This window comes from Delphinapterus leucas, chromosome 9, assembly GCF_059928025.1.
Source record: "Delphinapterus leucas isolate spDelLeu-1000000601 "Yukka" chromosome 9, BTC_Dleu_Yukka2, whole genome shotgun sequence".
Classification (NCBI taxonomy): domain Eukaryota; kingdom Metazoa; phylum Chordata; class Mammalia; order Artiodactyla; family Monodontidae; genus Delphinapterus; species Delphinapterus leucas.
In genome coordinates, this window is record NC_143137.1 from 95,143,456 (window position 1) to 95,160,649 (window position 17,194).

The 17,194-nt window shown below is 40.7% G+C and overlaps 1 long non-coding RNA gene across 1 annotated transcript in view; it reads right to left on the bottom strand.

Annotated features, from left to right (window-relative positions):
* LOC149748459 (uncharacterized) overlaps window positions 1-17,194 on the bottom strand; it is a 165,021-nt gene continuing 147,827 nt past the window's right edge. Inside the window, exon 4 of the long non-coding RNA XR_016394395.1 lies at window positions 1-17,194. This exon is cut by the window's right edge and continues 24,971 nt beyond it. This is a non-coding gene — a long non-coding RNA (uncharacterized LOC149748459).

Consider the following 17,194-nt stretch of genomic DNA (forward strand, 5'->3'; position numbering starts at 1 on the left):
TTGTAAGAGAAGAGAAACAGACTCTCGAGATTGGAAAGGGCTTAAGGGTCCTCTAGGCCAGCCTGCCCTGGGAGCTCAGATCCCCTGGCTTGTCTCCTTATCGGGCAGACTTAGAGCCCAGGAAGAATGCCCCTGATGACTCACTGTGCCTTAAGCTAAAGGCGTTGGTTCCTCTTCCGGGAAGCAGCTCATCAGTTATCCCAAACCTAGTGTCCTCTGTCCCTCCTAGCACTGTCTCCAGGGCCTTCAACTATTGCTCTGGGATGTGGTCCATGCGGGAAACTCATCTACTCCTAAGCCTTGTCTCCCTCATTCTATGCTTGTGAGGCTGATATTTTAGGTCTAATGTCATTGTCCTATTTTTAGTCTATAGTAACTTCTTTTAATATTCATTCCAATATTTTGTTCTACATCAGGGGTTGACAATAGTGGCCTATGGGACAAATCTGACCCACCCCCTGTTTTACTATTGCCCACCGTCTAAGAATTGTTTTTATATTTGTAAATCATTGGAAAAACGTCAAGAGAAAAATATTTTAATGACACATGGAAATTATGTCAAAGTACCTACATAACATCCTCAATTTTACCTCTTAGACCATGAAGCCTAAAGTATTTACTGTGTGTCCATTTACAGGAAAATTTGCCAAAGCGTCATCTAGATTTTTAATTCTGTTGTTGAACATAGAGTAACCCGTCCCTTTTACACAAGGGCTCTAATCGGATAAGGATGATGTTTTATACCTTTGATGAAATCTAAAAATGTGTACAGAATATGACAGGTTAAGAAGAGCATCAGGTCCTGTTGTGTACCACTAGTGTCTCCCCCAGGAAATACCAATCTAATAATCAATGGATGGTAACTCCTCTAGGTTAGTTGTTTACAAATTCACCTTGTTTCCAAGGATATCAAGAGTCACGTCAGTTTTCCCGTTTACATCCAGAGATACCAGATGCACTAATACACCCCACTCTTGTTTCAATAAGGAGCTGTTTCAATAAGGACTGAGGTTAGTCTGACATAACTTATTCTTAGGTGCTAGCCTCCTTTTTTAACATACAAGATTTGGCACACCATTTTTCCAAGACTTAGTGGTACGCTCTCTGAACTGAGCTTGAGAAACCCTGAACTAGTAGGGTTCTGCTGGCTGGCATAACAGGTAAGCTCCACAATCTCCGTGGATCAATGCAACAAAAGTTTATTTCATTCTCAGAGTAGTTCATGATTCTTATAACATCCATGTCATGGTTTAGGGACTTTATCACTCATGGCTCTGTTATGTACCAGGGCTTCCAAGGGAAAGAGAAACTGGAGAAGGTATACCTGCCCCTTAACTTTCTATCACCTTTACCCATGCATCATGGATGACAACCTGACACATGACTCTACCAAATGGTGCTGTTCTAGCCTCTTCCAGCCACACTCTAAGCTATGGAAAGGGAAACGAAATCTTTGTTGGGCAGCTGGCCATGTCAGCAATGATATTTCCTGTTTTCCTTTTGAACACTGTAACTCTATTTGCAAATATCTATATCTCTTTTTTCTCTCATTTTTTGCCCTTGGGCATTGCTAACAGGCATTTGTCAGGAGACCAGGACATCAAAACAATTTTTTAAAAGTTCTGTTAGAAGTACTCCACCCATTCATTAAGTGATTCTATTGTGGCTTAAAAAAGTTCACCCTATTCCTTCAGGTCTTAAGATCTGTCTCTTTAACTGAGATCAATTTAGCAAAGATATTTGGTTGCAAGTGTTAGAAAGCTAACTTAAATTAGCACAAGCAAAAAAAAAAAGAAGGTACTAGGGTATATCTAGAAACAAAACCTGGAGGAACCATGACCTCGGGGATTGGAACAAGGATGTAATGGACCCAGGTCTCTTTCTACCTCTGTCTGCTTCTTTACTTGTCCATCTGACTCCATTCCAGCTGCCCCACATCATAGCCCCAAATGCTTCTTATCTAATTTTACATCAAGAGGTCTCAGACTCTGATTGGCTGGACTTGAGATACCTGCCAGCTCCTAGACGAATCAGCACATCCCCAGAAAAGGGACTAAAGTAACGGACCAAACCCAGTCCTGTTCTATACGGCCATTCCCCTGCCCTTCACTGCTCCACACTGACTATGGATGGCTAAAGACCAGGGTAATGGGAATACTTGCCAGGCAAACAAACAGGAGCAATTTCCATTCTCTACACACAGACAAAGGGAGTGAACTAGGAGATGGGGGTTCCTTTGTTATCTGTTATACATCATACCAGGGCCATGCACGGCCAAGCCACCTAGACTTAACATGACCTTTCTTTGTTTTTTTTGTTTTTTTTTTTTTTTATGGTACGCGGCCTCCCACTGTTGTGGCCTCTCCCGTTGCGGAGCACAGGCTCCGGACGCGCAGGCTCAGCGGCCATGGCTCACGGGCCCAGCCGCTCCGCGGCATGTGGGATCTTCCCGGACCGGGGCACGAACCCGCGACCCCTGCATCGGCAGGCGGACTCCCAACCACTGCGCCACCAGGGAAGCCCATCTTTGCTTTTTTTTTTTGTTTTTAGTTGTTTTGTTTTGCCTTTCTCTTGTTGTTTAAACACACCTGAAAAAATGTTTACCAATAACAAAGTAAAATATATTACATAGTATGACTGAGACATGAGCAGAGTGCTAGAAACGTTTGGAGGCAAGAGAGATGCTCTGTGATATTTGGATTCCAACTTTGAAGGCTGCATAGGATTTCAACTGGCAGCCCTGGGGGAGGGCGAAGAGGAGATGGGCCGGCATTCCAGGCCAACTAAAGGTTCTGAGAAAATCCTCAGGGGTGATCCATATTAGAAAGGGTGTCAGGGTGATGGGCAGAGTGGAAGAGTTCCAAAGAGTGTTTTGAGAACAAGGCGTTGCTGGGTTTGGCTGAGGCCTGTGAAGGCCAGAGTATCAGGATACATAAATTCTGGTCTGTCTGTGTGAGAAACAATCTAGTTTGCTTATCGTCTCTCATTGTGGATTCCGTTTCCCTCATTAAATTCCAAGCTCCTTGAATCCCGGGGGAAAGAAGCTCCTTTATAGAAAGTCAGCTGTGTGCTGATGTTTTTTTAAGTCTTCATAAATCATGTGAGCTCTTTCATAAATCACGTAGAGCTGCCTTTGCGGTGCAGCTGCACTGCACAGATACTTCAGGGTAATGCTTCTATTAGTCCCAGGCAAAACTATCAAACTTGGGCAGTCCCAGACCCCCTCTGTTTCTTGATGGTACCTCTCCCCCATGCCCTCCCTTTGCCCAAAGGCCTCTTACTGTCTTCACTCCCCCTCTCCCTTTCCCACCCTCTACACCTATGAAAACAGGAAAGACTCTCTTATCAGTCACTTACCCTTGATGATGGATTGATTAATTGCACTTTAACTGAAATCTAGTCACCCAAGTATAACCTGTGCTTTCAACTGTTCATTTGCATTTTAATCCTTTTATCTTCCAATGTGGAATGAAAGGCTATTTTCTATGCTACAAAGCTGTAACTAGCTTTCACTGATATTTTAGACGGTAGTGGTGAAGGAGGAGAAAGAAAAGAAGGAAGAGACCAGAAATAAGGAGGGGTAAAGGGACAAGTTGCAAGGCAGAAGATATACAAGAGGTAGAAGAGGCATATGAGCTGACATAGAGTATATCTGATAAATCAGATGTTCATTAAATATTTATTGAATAAGTGCTCCTGGAATGCCTAGATGCATGAATGCTAGATTCAGAAAAATAGATTAAAAGAATTTTCTCTTCCAACTAGACAACAAATTCCTTGGGGGTGGGAAATGTGACTTATTTTTTAAATCCCATGGCACCTAGGATATATTGCCCTACTCAGTACATAAGTAGAGACATAACAAATGGAAGCCAATTGAGGTGTTACATGTATAGTTAGCATATCTTGCCAGTATAGGAGGCAGGCTTGGAGTGTGTCAGTAAAATAATTTTGTAAAACCCCTAAACCTCAACCTTTTACTTGTAGACACCTGGCTTTTCAGTCAATTTACTTTTCACCCTTTGGTTCACGGGTTGACCTCTCTGAACCTGGTTGCCCTCATCTGCTAAATAAGTAGTTGGAATAGATCAGCAAATTTGAACCCGTACTCTGTGGAACCCTAGAGGTTTCTGAAAGTGCCCCCAAAGCCATCATGAGGTGGAGGGGAGCAAGGAAAAAGCCAGATGGTTAGGGGAGAAAGCCTCCACCATAGCCCAGCCTCAATCCTCCCTCCCCATCCCTACCACCTGCAGTGGCTCCATGTCAAGGAAAGCAGACCTGCTTTTACCTTTTAATATTTTTAGAGTTCTGAGTAAATATTTATTTGGGGAAGAGGACATCTTCAAGACCAGTGTCCTTGATCTCTAAACTCATCATTTCTTTAACTCTTTCATTGATTATTTTTAGGATATTTCTCCTAGCAGTAGTATCTAGTCCGAGCAGCTTCTCAAATTTTCATGATTGATATCTTTAAAATTAGGAATTCAAGGCATTTGCCAAATACCTTCACATCCTAGATGTTAGACTGAAAATAGATTTAGACATACTCTTGAAATTATCAGTAGTACATTTCGAAGTGCTTTCCAAAATTGTTGCAAAATCCTCACGCTATCTTCAAAGTATTCACTGAATGGACAGCTATTAAAATTAATTTTTGAAAACATCTCTCTTTCTAACCAGAAAGCTGAGTCAGATTTTGTGAGTTCCTGGAGGGGAAACAATTTCCGACTAGTGATTTCTCTGGTGAGTCATAATAGAGAAATTTAAAATCTCATGCTAATGAAAAAGAGCACAAATAAATTCTCAATTGGATGATAATTGGTGAATTATCTGCCTTATGAAAATACAGGAATCTAAGGTAAATATATGTCCAACCTCTAGCTTGATGATGACCAAATGTCCATATGTTTAACCTAAACTGATGTCTGTTGATAAGAAACAAGGTAGGAAGAGATGGGTCAACAAATTACATGAATTGCAAGTGATTTTAGAATTCATGGACACCTTCCTACCAAGGAGGAAGAATTGGAAGCCAAGCTCCAAGTAATTAATGTAATTAATGTGCCATTATATGTACGGTTGTGTTCATACAGTCAATCAAATAAATCCAACGCACGGAAAGATTGTACTTCCTGGCTTCCTTAGGGTAGGATGGCATCATGTGACTAGTTCTGGCCAATATCTGAACTGGGTCAATTATGAGCTAAGTATTTAATTGCTAAGGCAAGACCTTCCAAAGCGTTCTTTCCACCTGGCTTGAGTCTCAGCAACTGGGTCCCCGAGTGCCCAAAATGAGCCTGATGGATGTGTAGTTGTGTAGCGTGAATGAGAAATAAACCACTGTGGTTTTAGCCATTGAGATGTGAGGGTTCATCACTGAAACCTAGTCTGATAAAATACGTGAAAGAGAAATTTGTTTCAACCAGGAAATAGCCTTCCTCTTCCAAGCAAATTGAGAAATTTGCATGAGACCAGACCACAGGCAAGAAATTGTGCGATAATGCAGCACATCCCTTCTGAAAAACGTATAATACTTCACTGATTTCTCAGGCTCCCATGGAATACTTAAATACTCTCTGGGAGACAAAAAGAACCTATTTTAATTGAAATCATATGACTTTTCTTCTCCCATCTTGAAGTTTTTAAATGGCATGTGTCATATTTTTTTGAAAACAAGACCAACTGAGGTAAGAAAAAAAAAAAAATCCCTGTAATGTTTTTCATTTGAACAGGACTTAGAAATTTTTCCATAAAACTTTATTTTTCCAACTCAGTTTTTTTTTTAATTTTACAAGAAATGCTACAAAAAGAAAAAACATTCTTCAGAGCGTCCATCTCTCACAATCCTTGTATCTTCAAATACATGGACAATACATCAACACATGACTTTTTCTAGGCAATTTTGGTGGGTCTTAATATGGTTAATTTAAAAAGCTGAGCTAATAGCTGATGGGAGCAGTTGAAACCCCATCAGAGGAAAGTTCTTTCCCGGAATGAGTCACATGGTCCTCACGGCTGCTGACTTCAACGGTTCCTGTTAGCTAGAGTGCCAGAGTTTATTCCCCCCACTCTTTGTTTTTACAGCAATATTAATTCCATTCCTATGAACTGAGGTTTGGACAAGTTCCTCCTTGATTTTTAAAAACATATTAATAGTGAATCAGGATGGGCCCCAAAATAAGAAAAAACACACACACACAACTTGTGCATGATTCCACTCATATTAGATCATAAAATCATCAGTTTCTTATACTTTATACTTCTTTTCCATCGTTTAGTCTTACCAGAAAAAAAAATGAGTGGAATATTCTCAAACATATCCTCTAATTAATCAGCTACTCCCTGAAAGTTTTATTGGTAAAACAAAATGGGACATCAGAAATTTATTTGTGGGGGGAAACTCCTCAGGAATTTTTTAACTTAAAGTTCACGTTTCCCCCCTTCCCCATAAATGCCCACAAATGCCAAGTACCATCTGTACTCTATAGTCTCACTCAAAAAGTAGGGAAGTAAGGCATTTAATATTCATGGTTACTTAATTAACTTCAGTAATTATTCAGTACATCTCTCTAAAATACAGCATTTGAAACCACAATATATAATTTTATTTTCAAGCTGAGATATATTTTCCACATTTAACCATGGAACTTTATAAATTACTTTTTGACAATTGAACCTCACAAGGCTCTGAAATGCACGTTGATGATTAACACAATGACCTAATATAGTCCACTTATAATAATTGCTGTTAAGTTGTTATCAGTCTATAAATTGAAAATCAGACATCTTTGCTTTGGGGGTGATAGTAATATATCTATATCACTTGGGCTTATGGGAAGAACTTTCCTGAACTAGTGACTCTTGTACACTGGTAGCCAGACCAACAAATAAGTCAAAAACTATTTTACCACCATCATTCTAACAACACTTCTGACACTAGAACGGATGTTCTGAGTTAATTTAAAGCATGAAAAGAGAGATGGTTGCCTTCAAATTTGGGGTCATGTACTGGAACAATATATGTGAGTAACTTACATATTCCTTTTGTGACTTTCCCCTTGAAACCATACAGTTTGATAAGGATTGGCTGCAGAAGACAATCAACGATTTGGTAACGAGAGGTAGGCTCATGTGAAGGCCCAATGTGAGGCACAAGCCACCAAAAAAAAAAATCACAGAAAGGCTTTTAAAATGTGATGAACCCTTCTGCATTCAGGATTATCAACAGCATTTATAGCGTGTGCTGTGCTACACAAAGTGTATGTGGACTTCACCATGACTGTTGGTCTGTTCATGAAGCAAGATAAAAAAAGCATGTTGCATATAGTTATCACAGACAGAGAGCTGAAAAAAACATTAAGCAAGTATGAGAAGTAAAAATAATGCATCAGGGCTTCCCTGGTGGCGCAGTGGTTGAGAGTCCGCCTGCCAATGCAGGGGACGCAGGTTCGTGCCCTGGTCCAGGAAGATCCCAGCTAGGCCCGTGAGCCGTGGCCGCTGAGCCTGCGCGTCCGGAGCCTGTGCTCCGCAACGGGAGAGGCCACAACAGTGAGAGGCCCGTGTACCGAAAAAAAAAAAAAAAAAAAAAAGCATCAATTTTAAGTATAAGCAAGGATCTGAATAGGGAACATAGGATAATAACTGAGAAACAGCAAGGAAGGGTTGTTAGTGGATTTTTCCATGTCAGTATTCCAGATATACTTCTGAGGATGTCCAAGGCTATGTGAGACAGTAGCTACACACATCTGTTTGAAAGAAATCTGTCTGAATTTGAACTGCTAATAATTTATCAAGCAACATCATTTAGCAGCTGTTAATATTAATAACGATGATTTTTTTAACCTTTTATTAAGCACTTTGCATGTATCAGGCCCTATGTTTTACATTTACATTTTGAGTTGGTTATTACTATCTTCATTTGGTAAATGAGGAAACAGAGGTGCAGACAGATTAATTAAATGTTGGCAAATTGTGAAATGGAGATTAGAACGGGCACCTGAATTCCAATGGTTGTTTTGAAAAATAGATGCTATGAAGACATAGTAAACAGACTTATGGTCACCAAAGGAGATGGAGGTGGGGAGAGATAAATTAGGACTTTGGGATTAACATATTCACACTACTATATATATAATAGGTAAACAACAAGGACCTACTGCATAGCACAGGGAACTATACTCAATATCGTGTAATAATCTATAATGGAAAAGAATCTGATAAAGAATATATATATATATATATGTATAACTGAATCACTTTGCTGTACACCTGAAACTAATACAACATTGTAAATTAACTAGGCTTCACTTAATAATGCATAGTAAAAAAATAAAATAAAATAGGTACTTTGATGAGTTAACTGTTGGCTTGTTTGTTTTCCTTGACTGTGCTTTTTTAAGGCAGTTGGAGAGCTGAATAGGTAAATATGGGAAAAGGGGAACTCAAGAAATCAGGGGATGACCCTCTGCAGACAGAAAAATCTTATTGGAGAAAAGAGAGGACAGGAAAGACCCCAAGTGAAACATTCAAGTTTTCTTTTCCTTTCCCCCCATCCCCGCACCCTGAAGGATCCTGGCCTCATTGACCTGCAGTTACAAGTTTAAAAATCAAACAGAGTGGAGCCTGAGACTAAGGCCATTCATTCTCTGAGCATCTACAGTGAAAACACCCAGGAGAAGGCCAGAGGTACAGGAAGAGACATGGAGGCCCACCAGCTTCTACAGCTGTAGTCAACATAGTAGACAGAATTCCATCATGACATTCAAACTGCCAAGCCTGAAATAAGGCTGCATATGCCTTGAGCTTTCTTTTTTCTTTCTTTTTTTAAAATTTATTTATTTATTTTGTTTTGGGCTGTGTTGGGTCTTCACTGCTGTGCACAGGCTTTCTCTAGTTGCAGCGAGTGGGGCCTACCCTTCATTGCAGTGCATGGGCTTCTTATTGAGGCGGCTTCTCTTGTTGCAGAGCGCAGGCTCTAGGCGCACAGGCTTCAGTAGTTGCAGCACACGGGTTCAGTAGTTGTGGCTCACGGGCTCTAGAGCTCAGGCTCAGTAGTTGTGGCGCACGAGTTTAGCTGCTCTGCGGCATGTGGGATCTTCCCGGACCAGGGCTCGAACCCATGTCCCCTGCATTGGCAGGTGGATTCTTAATCACTGCGCCACCATGGAAGCCCACCTTGAGCTTTCATTAAACTTTTTAATATCATCTCATGTTGAGTTCCAGCCATGTAATTTAAATATTCTGCGAGTGCCTGGAGACAGAAATATGCCACGTGGCAATACTCCATGAAACTAGCTGGAGAAAGTCACGACTTATTCCTAGTCATCTTGTTGAATGAAATTTCCTTAATACACTTTGAGCATCTCAAACAGGCTCCATTTTAATTAATTAATTTATTTTTGGCTGTGTTGGGTCTTCGTTTCTGTGCGAGGGCTTTCTCTAGTTGTGGCAAGCGGGGGCCGCTCTTCATCGCGGTGCGCAGGCCTCTCACTATGGCGGCCTCTCTTGTTGCGGAGCACAGGCTCCAGACGCGCAGGCTCAGTAGTTGTGGCTCACGGGCCTAGTTGCTCCGTGGCATATGGGATCCTCCCAGACCAGGGCTCGAACCCGTGTCTCCTGCATTGGCAGGCAGATTCTCAACCACTGCGCCACCAGGGAAGCCCCAGGCTCCATTTTAGATGTAGCATCCAGGATCACAGAGGGAGTGGTTTCAGGCGTTTTTAGAGTAAAATTCACACTTCGTTTTCCGCCAACATGACTTCAGCATCATCATCTAGCACCCTCTTCCCTGCCTCTGCATCCCTAAGCCATAATATTTCAGTGCAGCTCAGTGTAAATCTTAATCTTCTGGACCAGCACGATGGAAGCACACCTCAGGGAAGGGGGGCCCACAGGGGAACAGACACTTCCAGTAAAGGCCCCTGGGAGCCAGTCCACAGCGGATCAGGCCACCTCTGCCTTCTTTGGAAGAAAGTGGAGATGTGGTGAGGCCCTAATATTTTGTAGGACCAGAGAGCTAGCTGGGAATGAATGGTCTCTGGGAAAACCTTCATTCTCTAGTTGCTGGAGCCCAAGAGGAAATGTTTTTCTTTCTTTAAGATTTCCAGCCTCCCTACTTGTTCTCATTGCTGCCAAGTTGCACACAAACATGCCTTTGAATCCAGACATTTGCTGGGCCCTCTGGCCTCATCTTGATTTCTTCTTCTGGTTAGGGTTCCATGCTGGGCCTGGTGTTCACACAGTATTGCATGTGGGGAAATTGCCTAATAAATCACAGTGATCATGGGCTCCTTATATAAATGGGGTTTTTCTTCATATATCTTCTACCTGGTGCAAAATGCCTTGAGGGATGGATTTTCTATGAGTCATTGTGCAATTTTATGCATTTGCGAGAACCGAAGTCTTTAATAAATCAGACCTTTGGAGTCCTTGGAGTATTTTTCTTTATACCACGGACCTGAACATTTTGTATGGTTTGTGGTCATTTGTTTTTTTAATATTCTGGTTGGTTTTCAGTTTGCTTGATGGTGTTGGCTGCAGACTCGTGATTCCTGCTAGAGTTGAATTTTCCACTCAGAGCAATTTTATACTCCACTGTTCACAGAGACCAGAACAGACATTTCTGCCAATTTGACCAACTTCATTGACAGACTCAGAATCTTAAGTGTGGGTCAAATAATGGACGTGATTCATATCTTACAAGAACCCCCATTGATTTGCCCAGGATCTGATGCTGGCCTCGTCTGAATAACATTCTCCAGCCTCCTCATCAGGGTGTCTTGGAGTATGCAAGGCCCTATCCCACACAGAACGCAAATGTTATCCGTCATTTCCAGCACGTATTCTCAGGGTCAGTAGAATCCTTTGGGAGAGCTGCAGTGTCCACACGATTCTGAATATCTTTTATCCTTGATTATGTATGAGGTGAAGGAACATTGAGTGTTCAGAGCTGAAGCAGAATTGTCACCCAGCAAACTGACAGACTGGTTTTATGAAGAAAAACAGTATTGTAGCAGTTCTATTGCATGGGAAGGCAACATGATTTTAGAAGGCCTTCCTCATTCTGTTTTATAAGGCTTGATCTCAGGAGAATGACAGATAACCCAGATGTCATTTAAGGATAGCTGACTTTGCTACCAAATGCAAGTTTTTATGCCCGACTCACAGTAAGGCCAAACAAACTGAAACATCAGAGTCTGTAGCAGTGAAAGGTTTATTGAAGGGCCAACCAGGGAGACAGGTGGCTTGTGCCCTCTGCCCCCCAAAACCCCGAAGTCCCCAAAGTGTTTCAGCAAAGCACTTTTAAAGGCAAGGTGAGGGAGGGATGAGGTTGGTTGTTGCAGACTTCTTGGTGTCAGAATCCTTTGTTCTTGCAGCTGTCTAGGTAGGTCAGGTCATGCTGTTCCTGTAAACCTCCAAAAACACAGATGTTATTTTCTGTTCTCCAACTTCTTATCTCTATATGAATGGACCCTTAAAGGTCAGAACCTTGAGAATGGGTTATCCTATATATTTCAGGCTATAGGCGACATTCTTTTACAAAAGGTGCAGAGCCGGCATGACTAAGCATAGGCAACAGAGCACAAAGCATAAAGTTAAGGGAAAAAATCTAAAGTGGAGTCAGATTTGTCCTTCCCTATCACAACATAAGACAATGCTTGCCTGATGTCATACATCAAGGCAATGAAAACTCAGCACTCGAATCCATTGTATATAATCAAACTGATGCTAACATGAATGCTTATTATTAGGTGTGAGCAGAAATTCTCTCTGAAGTTCAAATCTACATAGGAAACAATTCCTTCAGAGAAGTTGGGGGAGGGGAAATTAGCAATATTTAAACATCTCCTCTGTAGCCCATGTCTTGCCTTTATTTAACCTAGTCAAATGCGGAAGGACTCATGAATGCTATTTTATAGATTAACCACTCATACCAGGAAAATTAAGTAATGTACCCAAGCTGGCACAACTGATCATTGGCCGAATTGAACCTGAACCCATGTTTCTTTGACTATCAAAGCATATGTTCTTCTCACTACACAACTATCTCCTTAAACTTAAATAAAGCCTTGAATTACAGTTTCGAGTCTTCAAGCAAAATTTGGCAACCTCCTTCTGAGATCATTGCCACTTCCAGCTTTGCTGCCATTACCTTAGAAGCTACGCCACTTAAACACACTCCTTTACAAGTGTTTATGTGATGCCTACCATCCAATGTTGTGCTACGGACCAAGGAACACATACACTTAACGTAAGGTAATTCCTGTCTTCTAGCAGCTTATAATCTAGGTGGAAAGACATGAGGTAACCATAAACAATAGTTTAAAAACGATGTAAAGTAGTATTGATCGCTGCTTTCATTCACATTCATTCTTTCATTCACAGTGGAAGCTCTTTTTTCTATGGTATAGTTTATTTAATAACACATCCAAGACACTTGAGGCAGCTTCCAGTGTCAAAATATACGTGATGCAAAAATGTTAAAACTAAGACAGAAAGATCAGAAACAGTTCAGACAGACAAGAGACTATCCAACTAAGAGCCCTCAAGTACAACACGAATCTATTAACTATTGAAGCAGAATGTAAAATCTAAACGGACTTTGCTGTCCTCTTTAGGTCCAGCCGAGGAATGAAATGTTTGCTGAGATGAAATGTAACAGGAATTTATTCAGAGAGATCCATATTACAAGTTGACACTGTCAACAATGCATCAGAACCTCACAGGATCACTCAGGGATTGGCTGTGATTCACAGAGATTATTTAAGGAAATACGGCAGAGAACCAAATTAGGGCAAATGTGTGGGTGACAATGAAGATGATTTTAAGAATTAAGAGTATTCAAAGTTAAATACCGTAAGTCACAGAATGAGAAAGTCACTTCCTTTTCAATGCTCTTTCAGTCAGACTGTCTTAGTTTGTTGTTAAATCGTTAATGCTCTCTAACACCTGCTAGCTTTCCCTTTTAATAAAGGAAAAGGTGACCTCAGGCTAATTGTTTTCAGTAGGTAGGAGTATCTAGTGATGATCTTGAAGATGATTTTGGTTTTGTTTTATTTATTTATTTTCATGGTTTCCTATTTATAACAAGTGATATGAATTTTCTACTTATGGTTAAAAATATAAAATTTCCCTTTAAAAAATGTTTAAGTGAGACTTGTCACCTATCCTGTTGGTATAAACTCAGAAGTCTGACACTCACAAGTACTGAGCAGGGTGTGAATTCAGAGCTACCTGTAGTGATTGGTGGCAGAAAAATTGGTGTGGCTGCTCTGGAAAACAGTTTGGCATTGCCTCCTTAAATGGAACATTTGCCTGCTCTAATAAGCCACCATCCCACCTGTGTATCCATATCCAAGATACATTTTAGCCCTTGAATGCAGGAGATACGCAGAAGAAGGTTCACAGCAGCCCTCTTAACAACAGCAAAATCATGGAACTCACCCAAATACCCAATGGCAGGAAAGTAGATGAATAAAATAAATGGTGGTGAATTCATATAACAGAATATTATATTAATGGTCAAAATGAATGAACTACAGCCACTGAGAACAATATGGATAGATCTAAGTCATATAAGGTGAAAAAAGCAAGACTCAAAAGGTTACATGCTATTAGAGTCTTCTTTTAAGGTTAAAAACAATTAAAATTTAAAAATGCACATTTTAGATGTACGTATTGATGAAATGAGACCATGTACAAAAGGAAGCAACTGAACAATGAATACAAGATTCAAGATGCCTTTAGGGGGGCAATGGTCAGGAGATAGGTTGTGGAAGGGGATCATACGGCTGGATTTATTGTCAACATCTTGGCTTTTGTTTGGGGTGGTGGTTTACAGACACTTATTACATATTCGAAGTAACTAAGTAATTAACAAAATAAGGAAATGTAAGCCTTGATTGTGTCGATGATAAGAGTCTGTCAAGAACCAAAAATAATGATGAACTCGACTCTGTATTTCAGGTCCAATCGGAAATACAGGGAGGGAATTTAAGAAAAGATACTAAGCAAAATAAGGATACAGATGTGAAGCAGGATGCAATTGACTGAAATTTGAAAAATGCTGCAATAAGAGAAGTTCCTTCCTATGCAGCCTAGTTTAAATAGTTCAAATGACTGAACCTTAGAAGTCAGGTTGAGGAGGGATTCAGAAAGCACCTGAATTGAAAATGAAGTTACCCACAGGGGCCAAAGCAAGCAAAGAATGTGGGGCAGTATGGGACCCATGAGAAAATAGGATGGGCAACTAAGGATTCTGCGAGGAGGCTCAGAGCATCCGAGGCTGTGATGTGGTCAAGGAGGCATCAGCTCTGATCGGTGCTACGTGGAGCATTTTTTTGACATTGGAGACCTGACTCTTCTGTCTCTTGGTGTCCAACTGAAGGTCAGACTCGGGTATTTACTGGTAACCTACCATTTTTTCAAAAAGAATTGAGGATGGTTTACAATATTATTTGAAATACACCCAAGTAACTAAGGTGAGGAATAAATGAGTTTTTTAAAAAAGGAAGGCGGGGCGGGGGGCAGCCAAACTGGAGTCAGCAACACTCCTAATACCAAAAAAAAAAAAAAAAAAAAAAAGTGCTGGCCCGAGAGTTGTCCGTTATACTTGCCACATAACACATGTGGAGGAAACAGGAATGCTATCTTTAGCTGTACTTTCATGGGATTCACAAGTCCTTTCTTCAAATACTGATATTGCAGCATTCCTTAAATGAAGGCACGTATGTCCTGATTCTCTGGGAAAGCTTTCTTGAGAGAGCCAAACACGTGCACTGGTTTTTGCTAACCTAACTTACGAGTGGGTAGAGGACCTGCAAAAGTGGATGAAGGGTATAAGCCTTAAACGATGTCTACCATCTGCCATATTTTTGGCAGCAATGCTTTGAGGTCGAGTTTCTGAATTGTGCCTGAAGTGGACATTCATCTCTAAACAGGGAGCTCCATGAAAAGGGAACCTTCCTACACCGTTGGTGGGAATGTAAATTGGTACAGCCACTGTGGAAAACGGTATGGAGGTTCCTTACAAAACACAAAATAGAGCTACCATATGATCCAGCAATCCCACTCCTGGGCGTAAGTCCAGAGAAAACCATAATCTGAAAAGACACATGCACCTCAGAATTCACTGCAAGCAGTATTTACAATGGTCAAGACATGGAAGCAACCTAAATGTCCCTCAACAGATGAATGCATAAAGAAGATGTGGTACACACACACACACACACACACACACACACACTGGAATATTACTCAGCCATAAAAAAGAATGAAATAATGCCATTTGCAGCAACATGGATGGACCTAGAGAGTATCATACTAAGTGAAGTAAGTCAGAAAGAGAAAGACAAATCTATGATATCACTCTATGTGGAATCTAAAATTTGACACAAATGAACATAGCTACAAAACAGAAACAGACTCACAGACATAGAGAACAGACTTGCGGTTGCCAAGGGGAAGAGGGTGAGGGAGTGATGGATTGGGAGTTTGGGATTAACAAATTCAAACTATTATATATAGAATGGATAAACCACAAGGTCCTACTGTAAGGCACAGGGAATTATATTCTATATAGTGTGATAAACCATAATGGAAAAGAATATAAAAAACTATATATATATATATATATATATATATATATACACACACACATATATATCTGAATCAATTTGCTATACAGTAGAAATTAACACAACTTTGAAAATCAACTATACATCAATAAAATAAATTTTAAAAAATAAAGAAATAAACAGGGAGCTGAATGTGCTGCAGATTTGTGATGGACGAGTGGAATGGTTGATCTTTGGATGCTAACATGGGAAAAGACGGCCTATACTGTATTCCAGTCCAAGCTGAAGGCCACCCGTTCTCCATAACGAGGGAAGGGCAGGATATGGTCTTTAAGGACAAGTCTTTAAGCTGTGGAATAACAAGAAAACATTGGTGCTTGGAGAAGATTAACCAAGGAAGGAGCTATGGGCTTTATGGGGCTGGACACTGGAGGTATGAAGCCAGTTAAGAACTTAGGGCAGCAGGTGGGGCCCTGAGGCTATGAGTACTGCCTCTCAGGTGATAGCCCATCTTGGCACGCCTCCTTCTTTCTGAGTGAGTACCCCAGCTCTGCATGGGGATCTGTGTTGCTGTGTACAATTTCAGCTGATTTAATTCCCCAAAGTAACTAACTCTTTTTAGTTGTCTAGGAAAATAATGATCGTTTATAATCAACCCTTCCTACAAACACTAGTCCAGAATCTAAAGAGTACACAGGATGTGGCAGGAACAAAAAAGAAACCGATATTAGGGGATAAGTATCAAAATTCCATTTTTTTCCATTTGGAACAGACTTGAGCAGCATGAGAGTTGAGATTTCTGGCTGAAACATTCCAAAGATGTCACACAGTTCCTCTTGAAAGGTGAGATATTAATATATCAATCTGAGGTATCCTTAAGCTCCTACAGCTGAAGAATGAAGCCAACAGGAGTCCGTAAAAACACAGAGTGCACTCCAAAGCCACGGGCCCACATGGCTTTGGTCCCTTACATCCTCTGGTAGTTCTGTTGTGCTTTTAGCACCACACTCTATATGATGGACCCCACTTTCCCCATTTGTTAGACCTTTAAAACAAATCCTTCTGGCAGAAGGGAAGGAAGCCAAAGAAATTAAGATAGATGTGAGCTGGCTGGATGGAGGCCTGCCGTGAAGCATCTCAGCCCACTAGGGCAAGTACATCCTGGTGAAGACATGAGGAAAGGGAGAAATGGATGGTTAGAGAGAGAAAGCTGAGCCCAGTGCTATTGAAATTTCTGGTCAGTTCCTGAGTTTTTGTGCTAATGTAGTGTGACTTATGAAAAAAGAAAAGTATGGATGTTTCCATAGGTTGAACTTTCATGCCAAAGAAAAGTCACCCAAGATTCCATGCACCTGTAAGCCAGTTACTGACTGAGAGTTTCTAGGCTTACAAGATCTTTTAGGCCATCAGCTCAGGCTAGAGGATCTAGATTTCCCAGAAGTGAAGAAGAATGGAAAGGAAGAAAAAGAAATATATCAATTTCCTTCTGACAAAGAGATTTCTTCAACATTAAGTTAGAGCTAAAAATGTCTTAGATCTTAAGAGATCATGTCCAATTTAAAACCTGATTCTATAACATTCAATAAAAAAATTCAAGTCCACTTAAAGTGTGGCTTTTT